Source organism: Impatiens glandulifera, chromosome 8 (genome assembly GCF_907164915.1).
Source record: "Impatiens glandulifera chromosome 8, dImpGla2.1, whole genome shotgun sequence".
Lineage (NCBI taxonomy): Eukaryota > Viridiplantae > Streptophyta > Magnoliopsida > Ericales > Balsaminaceae > Impatiens > Impatiens glandulifera.
This window is the reverse complement of record NC_061869.1, coordinates 44,548,413-44,561,063: the sequence shown is the minus strand read 5'-3', so window position 1 is coordinate 44,561,063 and position 12,651 is coordinate 44,548,413.

Below are 12,651 nucleotides of genomic sequence, written 5' to 3'. Positions count from 1 at the left end.
TATGGTCGGTAGCACCTGAATCTGGACACAAAGTGGGATCTACAATAGTAGACGATGTAACTAACATTGTCGTAGGATTTGTAGAAGGATTAAAACGAGGGCACTCGAGAGCACTATGTCCTTGTACATTACATATTTGACAATATGGATTATAAAAACAACTTTCGGAGCGATGACCAATTTTATGACAAAAATTACATTGCGGACGATTATTATCTCGGTTCTGTCTTTGGTTCTTTCCGCCTCCATGCCTATAAATATAAGCAACATTCGCCAAAACGTTTGAGCGCGAAATATTTTCATAATGGAATTTTCTTTTCTTGAATATGAGTCGTTGTTCATAATTTAGAGGATGTCTGTCATCTCGTTAAACAATAGATCTTGTCCGGAAGTTAGAGCACATATCATCGGCTCGAACTCGTCTCCAAGCCCGTTGAGTAGAGTTAGTTGCAGATCTTGATCAGAAACATATTGTCCGGCAGCGATAAGTGTATCTGATAGGTTTTTGATGTGTTGAATGAAGTTAAGAAGAGAACCACTACCTTTGTGTGCGTTTAGGAGTTGACTCCGTAACTCAAATAGTCGGCTCTTTGATTGAGAAACATAGATTTTCTCTAAGGTTTTCCAAAGTTCTTGTGCCGAAGATGATTTTGAGACTTGTTGACGAATCTCGTCGGTCAATGTTGAAAAGAGCCATGCAAGTACCCTTTGATCTTGGATATGCCTTTGTTTAAACTTTGGATTCTTGATTTGAATTGTATTATTTTGACCATCTATTTCTTGAAGAAATTTGGGAGGAGTTTCAAGATTTCCTTCTACTATATCTATAAAATCATAACCTATCATGATTGGAGTAACTTGTGATTTCCAATAGATATAATTATATTTATCAAGCTTTACGCTTCCAGATATTATTGGTAGAACTGAGGAGTGATATTGTTCTTCCATTGAAATCATTTTCGGGAGTTTTCCCTTATACGCTCTGATACCAAGTTAGATTTCTTGAATTGATAAAATAAACAAAAACTATTTGATTAAGTTCTTGAAGAGAAAGATTGAAATAATATTACTGATTGAATTTTTAATCTTTACAATAGTTTATCTATTTATAATAGTAATAGAGAAATAACTAAATTGAGAAAATATAGGAATTGGTTATTATATTTAGCCTAATTAATAGGAGATAAATAAATAATTTCTCTTATTTATTTAATACTTTATCATTTAGAATAAATATTCAAAACTTGTAATGTGTGGCCGGTTTGGAAATTAACTTACTTAATTTTTCTATCAATTTCTCTCTTTTTGATTATTTAGAATAAATATTCAAAACTTGTAATGTGTGGCCGATTTGGAAAGCTTGTTTAGCGATTTGATTATTTTCTGTTTGAAGAAAATGTTTCAAAAACATGTGTTTGATTTTTCAAAAAGGTATGTGGAAACTAACAGAGAAAAGTATGATAAAATAACCAAGTTCTGAAACATAGTTAAACATAAATTGTTTTGAAGGAAAGAAAGAAAAAGACTAAGGCTTGGATGGTCCCCCCTTGTGAAGATCTTTCTCCAGTTCTTTTTCAAGTTGTCTTCTTTCTTCCTCTTCCCTTGCCTTCCACTCCCTGTCGCGTCTTTCGGCGTCAATCAGAATTCCCGCCCATACACTTGAGATGCCGGGAGTCCTTTTGCCAAATCCAAAACCGGCACAGACTGGTTTTGGCGGATGAGGCGGTGGAGCAACAACTGTTCTGGAGCTTGTAGTTGCGGTTGAACCTTCAATTGTCCTCTTCTTGCGCCGGTTGAGTTCTTCAGTGTTTTCTTCTTCTTCATCAAGAGGTTGCACATTCAGCCCGACTGGTTCAATTGTTCTTTGGTTGCTTTGTTCTGCCCGCTTGATTACTTTCGCAACCGCGCTCCGTTTCTTCTTGTTCCTTGTGTTCATAGAATGGGACGGTTGAGCCGGTCTAGGTTCCTGGATGCCTGTCTGTTCCTCCTCGTTGCATTTCTGGTCAAGCTCATGATCTTTGTCCTCTATTTCCTTCTGCACCCGTTCCCTTTCCCTTTCTTCTTCTTGCAGCCTTTTAGCGGTTTCAGCATCAGTCTCGATTTGCGCTTGAGTCTTGCTGACTTGGAGTTTGGACAACTCCCCAATTTGAAAAGCCATTGCCTGCAGCATATCTAACAGTGGAGCGGATGCGGTTTGGATGGACTCTGCGATTAAGGATTTGACGGAGGTCTGCACAGCCTCATCTATCATGGACTTGATAGATGTTTGAACGGTGTTGGCGATTTCGGTTTGTACAGATCCCCAGATAGTGTTTGATAAATTAGCTTCAGCAGTTGCAATCCTCTCATCGGTTGCGGTTTTGTAACTTCCAAGACATGAATCAATTGTATCAACCACCGCTTGCTTCATTTAATCGATTTCCGGAGCCTTAGCGGTTTGAGAAGAGTCTTGTTCCAGGTTCTCCGTTGTTATAGATGACTCCCCGACCACATAAAATGGCTTACTTTGATGTAGATCGGTATTATTGAGTTGGTTTCGGCAGCCTTTTCTCCATTGTGCATCAAGATAGTCGAGGCTTTGTGTGAGCTTTTCTCGCACCGCATGGAACCGTTCAGTCATTCTCATTTCGATCGGAGTTAGCGTCGCTCCTTCAGCTTCTTTCAATGCATCCTCCACTTCTTGTAACCGAGCATATTCAAGAATTACCGCGGTTTTGCTGAAGGCGGGTTGGATAAGATTGGTGTGAGCTAACTTGAGGGTCATTTCTTCCAGCTTGATGAGTCTATCCCAATTCTTGTTGTCGCTCAATCCTGGAGCCATATCGGATATCTTTGTTTCACAACGGAGTTTTACCCACATGAGGTATGGTGCTATCGTATCACTGGCACCCTTGTTCATGTCCCTGAGAAGTTCCTCGAATACTTCATCTTCTTGTTCTGCGGTAAAAGGGACCTCGTCCCCGGTTATGATTTCTGGTTGGGGGCCGGTTTGTAGAGTACCTTTTCCTGTCACCGCTGAGTCTTCAACAAGGACCTCTTTTCCTTTGTTGACCTGAACAGATCCTTCAGGTATGAATGCTGAATCAGATGGCCCATCTTGAGCCGATTGGTTATCTGGAGCTGACTTGTCCCCCGCGAAACCGGATGGTTCCTGTTCTTCAGAATTACCTTCCTGAGCCGGAGGAGTAATGTCTGCGGTTTTGGCTGTTTCTTCGACCGGTTGAACTTCACTCTAATCGGGTATCTCAACCTAATCAACTGACTTACGACGACTTGACACATCGTCTTCGGTTTCCCTTGCAATGTTTTGGACTACGTCCTCAATAGCTTCAGAGGTATTCAAGCCTACGTCGGCTATTACCTCTTCGATTCGTTTGCTTGGGGACTTGGAGGTTTCAGAGTGTATACTAACCTCTGCTTCCTCCTTTGAAGCTGACTCGGTTTTCTGGCTCCCCGAGAGTTCGGTTTGCCTTGGTGAGTTAGATGGAATAGGAACAGGGAGAACAGTATTGATGGGGATGGGTTGGAAAATGTCTCCGGTTCTTTCTGGTGGATTATCCGAGGAAAGAGTTTTCTCGGAGTCCGCCGGTATGTTGGAACTCTTCCTTGCAGTCGACTTCTTCCTCCCCTTCGGTTCTTGGGCGGCTTCGGTTTCAACCGCCTTTCTCTTCGGTTTCTTTTGTTTGGAAACTTCTTCAGCCGGAGCGGAAGAACTGGTCCCTTTGGACGACTTTGTTCTGGAGGATTTTGGTTTAACTGCTTTCTCCGGCCTCTCAATCATCGACTCTGAGTTGAGAATATTGTTGAGTGGGAGCGGTTCACCTTCACCAAGTTCCACATTAAGGAACTTAAGAATTTTGACGATTTACATTGCGAAGGCCTGAACCCGGCCATCCTTCTGAATCACCATCTGGCAGAATTCTTCGAAAATGACGAATCCCCAATCCACCTTGTCACCGCGGACAATGGCCATCAACATTTTGAGCTTAAGTTTCGTCAGGTTATCGAAGTTACCTCCTCTTCCCTGAAGTGAACGGGCGATGATGTTCAGCAACCACCTGAACTCCGGTTTTAGCTTATTCTTCCGGCTAGAGTGAATCACCAGATCTTGATCTGAAAACGATATCACCAACCGGACAGCATTTGATTCTGCAGCGGTTAGGTCAGTTTTGAGATCCAGACTTGTGTTGGGCAAACCGAGAGCTTCAGCAAATAGCTCTTCGGTGATCATAATGTTCTTCCCGTTGACGTTGGCGGAGACCTTCCTCTTTGTGAGCGTCGCCGTCGCCAGAAACTCCGTCACCGCCGCCGGATAAACAGTGAATGGACCAGATAGGAATTCCTCTAACCCAGAATCTCTTAGAGATTGAAGAATAGCCTTGTTTTTATCATCGGCGTGTTCATCAATATCCGCGAAATCGACTTGCAACATCCATTGGAAGGGAGCTTTGCTTAGATCCATGATAGATTTTTGAGAAGAAAAAATGAAGAACGATGATGATCGGAGATTAGAAAGCCTTTGAAGATCTGGAAATTTTAGAGAGAGAAAGCACATGTGTCGAATGGGATGGTTTGAACTTATATAGATGACGGTTCCGAACGGTTGGAAGATGAACCGTCGCTTGATGTTTTGGCGTCAATTTTCCCTCCAAAAGTTACTACAGTAACTTTCGGCGGTAAATGCGGAAAACCCATGGGCGGTAAATTTTGGGAGGTAAAACCGTGGGCGGTAAATTTTTCAAACTTTTCATTTTGCTTGAGATTCTGGTTTTACTTGAAGACTTGTTAACCGGAAGTTTCGTTTAACATGAAGGTTTTATGTTTATTAAATTTTAAAAACCGGAAGGAAAGATGTGAATGAAAACCGGAGACTTTTAAAAATTAAACATTTCATAAATGATAAAAGAGATAACATCAATCGGTTTTGGTCGTACAACAAAATGACCAAAAACCGGAAAGAAAAATAGACAACCTAGTTTTCTTTGAACCAGTCCCCCTCCACCATTCTTTCGTACCACTTGTTCACGGTGTTGTCCGGTGTCCGTTCCTCAATCCTCGATATTCATCTCTCCAGCATGGATATGGTGATGGTGTTGGACGGTCCGACCGGAACACCGGGTTCAAGGTGACGGCGCTGAGCCATCAAAAACCGGGTGATTTGAGGGGCGAAATTGGTCCTTCCCCTTGACGCAGTTATCAGCGTCTTCTGTTTGTTGAAGTGGTAGGTTGCCCAGTTGATTGAGGAGTTGCGGATGATGGCTATCATGGTGTCGAAAGCCTCCCGGTTATAGTTCTGGTTTGGCATTCGGCCCATGATAGACCTTTGAACCAAGTCATGCAGGACTTGGTAGTGAGGAGCAAGTTTCTCTTTCTTCCCAAAGTCCTTGATCGGAGCGTTGGATGAAGAGAAGATCTGGAAGAAGTCTTCCTTAGCCGGAAGGAATGGCGTCGGGAAGTCTGAAAAGCCTTCAGTTGGAAGGTGAAAGAAGTAGGCAAATTGCTCTTCAGTAATCCGAAGAAATTGGCCGTCGATGATGGTGCGGATGCTGCCATTATCTAGAATGTGGCCATTGCTGAAGAACTCTCACACCTCCTCCACAAGGATAGTGTCTGAGCCTTTGAGAAAACCTTGGAGCCCCGATTCTATGAACGGTTGGAAGACCCATTCATGATATCTGCAGTCTTTTACGTCTTCGAAGTCGACGATGAGGGTGTTTCTGAGTTCAGCAGACATTGTGAAAAAGGTTTTGGAGGGATTTTCTGAACTTTTAAGCTTTAGAGAGAAGGAATGCAGGAAGCGTGTTTTGAAAAATGGAGGAATGAGTTCCCTTTTATAGCTTGGAACGGTTGGATGCATTTAATGAGGATATTTGAAAAATCTAGCCGTTTATGTCTAGTCATTAATGACTTTGTGATTTTTCGAGAGAATAAAGACATGTCTTGTCGAATCAAGTCAGGCATGCTTATTGAGAATGAAGATTTTTGTTTCCAAGAGAGATTTAATTTGGTTTGATACGGCACATTAAATGTTTGATCATTTATGATTTTTAGATTTTAGATTAAAAGAGGAAGGGAATATGCTTCATTAATTGAGGTACAAAACCGGTAGTACAACAAAATTACCGGTTTTGGAAAAAGAAATGAAATAAGACAGAAGGAAAGGACAGACTAGACGTTAGATGATTCAGCCGCTTGATTTCTTTTGGCCTTGACTGCTTCCCACCGGTCGACCATCTCTTGTACTCTCTCTTTAGTGAGCACATGCCTTGGATGGAGGGTCACGAAAGGTCTGGAGTGGATGTCCAGACTGGCACAAAAACCGCTCAGCTGAGGAGCGTAGCCGGTTTTGTTGGAGAGGAGCATCTTCTTCAGGTTGCTGAAGATGATCCAGGACCAGTTAACCGGTATCCCAACCGTTACAGCAATCATAATCTCAAAAAGTCTTTGGGTGTAATAGTAGCTTTTCTCTCTGCCCAAGATGGACTTTCCCAGAATCTCACAAAGAAGCTGGTACTTATGAGAGAGTTGGCTTTTAGCACCCCAGGGTCTAACCGGGATGTCAGATCCTGAGAACCGACGACACATTTCTTCCATGGTCACCGGGGAGTAGGTTAAGTCGGTTACCCCTTCAGTGGGCAAACCGCAGTATACAGCGAAGTCTGTCTCGCTGAATAGAAATTTTTGACCGTAAACTTGTGCAACGATTATGTCTCGATGCACTTCTTTTGCGGTCTGGAAGAATTCTTCGACTACTAGGTAGTCGAGAATGAATATGTTTTCAAGGAAGCTTCTTAGCCCGCTTCTTTCGACGGCTAAGAACATTTCTTTAACTTCGTGATCTTCATATTGGTAGATTGAGTTAAAATCTGCCAATAGAATCTTCTTTGCTAGAGAGTTGGAGTTCATGTTCTTGAGAGAGAGTTTTAATCTCAAGACTGATATTTGTGAATAGTAATCTTGTGAAGATTTTTGAAGGTTTAAGGGTAGTTTATATAGCCAGGGGTTCGGCTAGATTAATAGGTTTAAGAATGCTTGATGATGTCATCAGTTATTTAATATGCTTTAACTTGTTGAAGTAAATAATGTTTATTTCCAAGGCAAAAACTAATTATTACCAAGATATTAATGATGACAAATATCTATTGACAAGATGTGAGTCTCCCTCTCTTGATGATGGACACATTTCGTCATCTCGATTGTGGTAGACTATTTTTATTTATTACAGGCTTCATTTTTCAATATATGCATGAAAACTCAGTTAGTCATCCCAGGTTAACCGGAGAAGTTCATTCCATCAGACCAGACCGGTTTTAGTAGGATATTGTTCCGATTGTGAAGAGATGTTGACTTACTTTAACATTTGTTCAACTTTTGGATTTATTTTATCCACTTCAACCCGGTTATTTCAACCGTATAGTAAGTATACATGTGATTTGAGGTTATGAAGTAATCGGGCATAACCGGAGATTTCCTCCTGGTTAGCATTTTTGATTTATCAATGGCCTATTTGAATATGGTTTGAGAAGCGAGAGCTTCTCCCTGAACACATATCCCGGTTTCTTACATGCATGCATAATCATGATATGAGTTGATTAAGATTAGTAAGTCCCAAAATATTTCAAAAGTGAGAAAACTTAGATTCCTGTAGCGGTTTCGTGAATATATCCGCTACTTGTTGCTCGGTCGAGACATATTCCAGCCGGATGTGTTTCTCCTGAACGTGCTCCCAGATGAAATGGTGTCTTATATCGATATGCTTAGTTCTTGAGTGCAACACCGGATTGTATGTAATCGCTATAGCACTGGTGTTGTCACAGAAGATTGGAGATTCCTTGGCTTCTATCCCGAAATCCCTTAGTTGCTGTTGGATCCAGAGGAGTTGTGCACAGCAGCTTCCGGCCGCTTTGTACTCTGCCTCTGCGGTTGATGTTGCAACAGATGTTTGTTTCTTGCTGCTCCAAGTGACTAACCGGTCACCTAAGAACTGGCAGGTTCCACTTGTGCTCTTTCTATCGATCTTACATCCTGCGTAATCGGCGTCTGAGTAGCTTATAAGATTGAAGCTCGAGTCCTTTGGGTACCAAAGTCCCACTTCTTGAGTTCCCTTCAGATATTTTAAAATTCTTTTGGCCGCAGTGTAATGTGATTGCTTTGGATTTGCTTGGAATCTTCCGCATACTCCAACCGCAAACAAAATATCAGGTCGGCTGGCTGTTAGATATAGCAATGATCCGATCATTCCTCGATATGCTGTGATGTCAACGGCTTGACCATCATCATCTTTATCCAGCTTTACGGAAGGACTCATCGGCGTAGCCGCTTCAGCGCATGTATCCATTCCAAATTTCTTCAGCAGTTCGGCTGTATACTTCGGTTGGCTTATGAAGGTTCCGGCTTCAATCTGCTTAACCTGAAGTCCTAGAAAGAAACTCAATTCTCCCATCATACTCATTTGAAATCTATCAATCATCATTTTTGAAAACTTGTCACATAACTTTGGATCGGTTGATCCGAATATAATATCATCAACGTAAATCTGAACAAGTAATATTTGTTCCTTCCTTTCAAATTTGAAAAGTGTTTTGTCTACTAAACCTATTGTGAACTTGTGATCAAATAAAAATTGTGTCAATGTATCATACCAAGCTCTTGGAGCTTGTTTCAAACCGTAAAGAGCTTTGTTCAGTCTGTAAACATGATTTTCGTGTTCTGGGTTTTTAAAACCTGGAGGTTGATTAACATATACCTCTTTATTTACTTTACCGTTTAGAAAAGCACTTTTAACATCCATTTGAAAAACTTTGAAATTTTTAAAAGCTGCGTATGCTAGAAATATTCTAATGGCCTCAAGTCTAGCTACAGGGGCAAATGATTCTTCAAAATCAACGCCTTCTTCCTGTTTATAGCCTTGAGCCACTAACCGGGCTTTGTTCCTCGTAACTAAACCGTCTTCATTGAGTTTATTTCTGAATACCCATCGTGTTCCTATAACCGGTTTGTTTTTCGGTCTAGGGACTAGGTACCAGAATTTATTTCTCTCAAACTCGTTTAATTCCTCTTGCATTGCTAGGATCCAATCGGGATCTGACAATGCTTCATCCACCTTTTTCGGCTCAATTTGTGATATGAAAGTTGAGTTTTCATAGTGATCCAAATTTTGTTGCCTAGTTCGGACGGGTGAGGATGTGTTACCTATTACTAGTTCAAGAGGATGATTTTTGTTCCTTCTGAGGTTAATCCGAGACGTGTCTATCAAGCTTTCGGTTGGCTGATCAAGGTTAGACTGATCAGTAGGTTGAATAGAGTCATACCGACCGATTTCTTCAGTAGAAACTGAAGAGTCAACTTTCTGTGGTAAGGCAGCTTGATCAGGCTGAGTTTCAGCATCAACCGCTTGGTCCTTGACAAATCGTCTAAAAACCGGAACCTCGTCTTCATCATCAGAATAGATATTGAAATTTTTCATTCTGTTGTGAAGATCGAAGGGTAATGCAGTGTTTCGTTCAACCGATTCATCGAAAACAACGTGTGCGGTTTCTTCAACTGTTAAAGTCCTAGTATTGTATATTCTGTAGGCTTTACTCACAGTTGAATATCCCAACATTATTCCCTCATCGGATTTAGCATCAAAAGCGGTCAAGTAATTCTTGCCGTTATTGTGAACAAAACATTTGCTACCAAAAATTCGAAAATACCGTACGCTTGGAATTTGATCAAAGTAAATTTCAAAAGGAGTTTGAGAAAATCGTTTAGTTACTAAAGATCGGTTATGTGTAAAGCATGCGGTATTGATAGCTTCAGCCCAAAACTTTTGAGCAATACCCGAATCAGCTATCATTGACCTTGCGGCTTCCTTGAGAGTTCGGTTTCTTCTCTCGGCCAGGCCATTTTGTTGAGGAGTTCTGGCACTAGACAACTCGTGTCTAATACCGGAATCATCAAGAAAAGTAGTTAAATTACTGTTTATAAATTCAGTTCCTCTATCACTTCTGATTTTGTTCACTCGAATAGATTTTTCATTTTGTATTCTCAAAATCAGTTTAATCAGGTTTGGAGTTGTTTGGCTTTTAGAAGCTAGAAAAGTAACCCAAGTAAATTTAGAGTAGTCATCAATAACTACCATAGTATAATGCATGCCTCCTAAACTAGTTACTTTAACCGGACCAAACAGATCCATATGCAAAAGTTCTAAGCATCGTTCAGATTGATAATTTCCTTTACTTTTGAAAGATGACTTTACTTGTTTGCCCATTTGACATGCAGCACATACTTTATCTTTTGAGAATTTAACGTTTGGAAAACTGTGAACTAGTTCCTTGGAACATATGAAGTTGATTGTTTTGAAATTCAAGTGATTTAACCGTTTATGCCAAAGCCAGTTTGGATCATTTCCGGCTATTATACACACAGGTTTTTCAGAATCAGTTTTCCAATTAACTTTGTAAATATTTCTCATCCGGTTACCAGTTAAAAGAATGTCATTATCCTGGTTTTTAACTAGACATGAGTTTTTATGGAATTCAACTTTGTAACCCACATCACACATTTGACTTATACTTAACAGGTTAAAGCGCAGTTCTTCTACCAGTAATACATTACTTATAGATAGATTACCATGGACAATCTTACCATTGCCCACGGTTTTACCTTTCGAGTTGTCCCCGAATGTGATGATTGCTCTGGTTTCATACTTGATGTCGGTTAGTAGCTCTTTGTTTCCGGTCATATGCCTTGAACATCCACTGTCCAGGTACCATTCTGAATTCTTTAGCCGGTTGCTCCTCCTAACCTGCAACAAACAATTATTTACACCTTTTTGGTACCCACATTCAGTTGGGTCCATGGTTGATTAGTCCCTTTGGGATCCAGACTTGAATAAGTCGGATCACTTTCCCGGTATCTGTTTTTATAATATTTGGCTTAACTTCTTGGCTGTTGCTCAAGAATGCCTTATGTTGTGATGAGTTTCTTTGGTGTCGATTTTTATTTGGTTTATTTGGTTTCCGGTTGACTTTCCTTCTCTCAGGATGAAGCCATTTTTCCGATTCAGTAGGGCTTACATACTTAAGTGTTTCTTCCGGTTTTAAGTCATTTTCAGTTTTTGAACTCTTGACAAATTTTATGAACGGAAGGTTGTCTTTCGTGAGTTTCATCCCGTTAGGTTGTTTTGATTCGTTTTGTTTGTTTGGTTCATAACCGATACCAAACCTACACTTAGGGTGTCTTTTATAATTACACATTTGTTTTACAGCTTGACGTGATCTCTCCCACACAGCCGTGACGTACATTGCTCGTTCATCGGTTTCAGTTACCGGTTGAACTGTCTTCTCATTATCGGAGAATAGTTCATCTGGTTCATACATTTCGGTTTCACAGATTTTATCATATACATTATTTGATTGTTCGGTTTTAGATTCTACCGGAATCGGTATGTACGCAGATATGTTTCTGAACTCAGCAACCATTTTGTTGAGTGCAGAAACCAAGTCTTCTTTGGTAAACTCGTTAGAAGAGAAATCAAATACCTCTTCGTCGTTTGCCATGAAGCAGGTCACTTTCTCTTCACCGTCTTCATTATCAGAGTATGCCCACTCGCTACCACCGTCGGATGCAATGAGTGCCTTCTGAATCTCCTTTCCTTCGTTTGCATGCTGATTATCGTTTCTCCGGTAGTCGTTTCGTTGGTTGTCGTTTCTCCGGTAGTTGTTTCCCTAGTAGTTGTTTCCTCGGTACCGGTTGCCTTGATAGTTGTTCCCCTGATAGTTGTTTCCCTGATAGCTTCTTTCCGGTTTTCTATCGTCTCTCCTTGGTTTTCTACATTCTGACCTGAAATGTCCAAAACCGTCACAGTTATAACATCTTTTGTTTGATTTATCTACATAATTATAGTTAAAGTCATTGTTAGATGGTGGTTGGCTCTTCTTCATGAATTTCCCAAATTTCCGAGCTAGCATTGCCATCACATCTTCAGTGATTTGATCGGTACTTTTGACTGGAGCCAGAACGGTTGATACTTGGACCGCCGGTTCCACCGATGTAACCAAAGCTCTAGTTGCGGTTGATGTGGATGCTTCGTCTTCGATTCGAGACTTGATCTCGAACTCGTAGGCTTTTAAATCCTCGAACACATCATGCAACTTCATCTGCCCGAGGGTGCTTGATTCCCTCATCACCATGGTCTTGATATCCCAAGTGCTTGGAAGAGATCTTAAGGCTTTGATGATTACTTCTCGGTTGTCATACTTCTTTCCGAGTGTTTGAAGCTCGTTGACTACACTAGTGAACCGGTTGCTGAATTCCTTCATGTTTTCCCCCGGTTTCATCATGATGTTTTCATATTTCTGTGTAGACACCAATATTTTGTTCTCCTTAGTTCTTTCGTTTCCCTCATGAATCTGAATGATCGTTTCCCAGGCTTACTTTACACTATCACAGTCTGATATTTTGTTCAAGGTGTTATCATCTATAGCCTTGTAGATGTGCCTCATGCAATGGTTGTCCAGGTTACTCCGTCTTCGATCTTCATTTGACCATTGGTCTGCCTCCTTGTTGATCCTGATCGGTCCCTCTTTCAGGACTCGGCTCATCTCATCATCTAGCGTAATCAGATGTAGATACATCTGTTTCTTCCAACTGCTAAACGCTTCGCTG